We start from the raw sequence: 1189 nt of genomic DNA, 5'->3' as shown, positions 1-1189 counted from the left end.
AAAGAAGTCGGCAGGGCCAACCAATAACCAACAATGGAGACCCCCCAACCACCCGCCATGATCACGCCAGCAGTGTACTCTTGCATTAGTTGCAAAACAAGAAGAAGGAAGGTGTAGAGAACAGGCGAAAAGGGAGAGAAAGGGTGAGGGACGCGGCATCACAAGGCAGATAATTAGTCGGACAACAACAACCTGTATGCTTTAATTAACGCCTTGTTACTGAAAGACAAGATGGTGGAGGTTAGGGAAAAAGGGGGGGGGGCGTGGAGGTAAGGGGGAAAAAAGGGGCGGTGAGTAGAGGAGGACTGACGGGTCTTGGTCGATCACCGACTCAAAATTAACTTCTTTTGCCATGAGATCTATGTGTTCGTTCGTTTTGTGTGACTTTGTTTTTTGGGCAAGCGTAAGTCCAACTAGCCCCTCATTTCGAACGTAGACGGCTGGCTTTTTTTTTTTTTTTTTGAAAGAGTGAATAAAGAATGAGAAAGACAGACGAAATAAAATGCATAAAGGGCAAAAACGACCTGTCAAAATAAACATCACACGAGTATACATCTGACATTAGCAGATTAACAGAATTCATATCCGATTATCCATAAACACTTTCATGTTACTGCCAAGTGAAAATCAAGAGAAAAATTGTTCATAATATAAGCGCCAAAAACATTGTTGGCAAAACTGCCTTGTTTTCTTGTTTGCTGATAATTGTTAAGATTTGTTGGTGACTTGGGGCTTGTTGGGTTGTTTTTGTTTCGGTCTGTTCTTTCGCTGTTGTGTAGTTATTGTTATAATAATAAACTGTTTTTGCTGCAAGAGATGAACACGTTATTTTTAAAGGGGTGCACACAACTCGTTGGCTGTTTGCTAGTGTTAATACGCCCAACATTAGAATCCAGCTGCACAGATGGATGAGAAAAAGTCATGCGGCGTTTTCACCATGCCATACACCTGCCTTTTGACAATGCAGGGATGGGTTGTTGCGTGATAACCTGCGTTAGCTGGGCCTAGATCCAAACACACTTCCCACACGTTGTGAAACACAACATGCAGGAGAAGGGTAAACGTGATATTTTCAACCTCCAAAATACATTCGAAACTGTCCAATGCGGCCACAGATTGTCGGGGAGAAAAGTAGCCGTCTTACAAAGTGACATTGGAATATTTTAAAATGCAAGATGGAAAGTAGGGG

The 1189-nt window shown here is 42.6% G+C and overlaps 1 protein-coding gene across 4 annotated transcripts in view; it reads right to left on the bottom strand.

The window, feature by feature from the left end:
- LOC101846566 (dnaJ homolog subfamily B member 6) overlaps nt 1-1189 on the bottom strand; it is a 69013-nt gene that overhangs the window by 59982 nt on the left and 7842 nt on the right. The window lies entirely within an intron of this gene.

The sequence above is a fragment of the Aplysia californica genome, unplaced genomic scaffold (genome assembly GCF_000002075.1).
Source record: "Aplysia californica isolate F4 #8 unplaced genomic scaffold, AplCal3.0 scaffold00079, whole genome shotgun sequence".
NCBI classification, from domain to species: Eukaryota; Metazoa; Mollusca; class Gastropoda; order Aplysiida; family Aplysiidae; genus Aplysia; species Aplysia californica.
The sequence above is the reverse complement of the archived record's forward strand: the minus strand, read 5'-3'. Positions and strand labels throughout refer to the sequence as shown.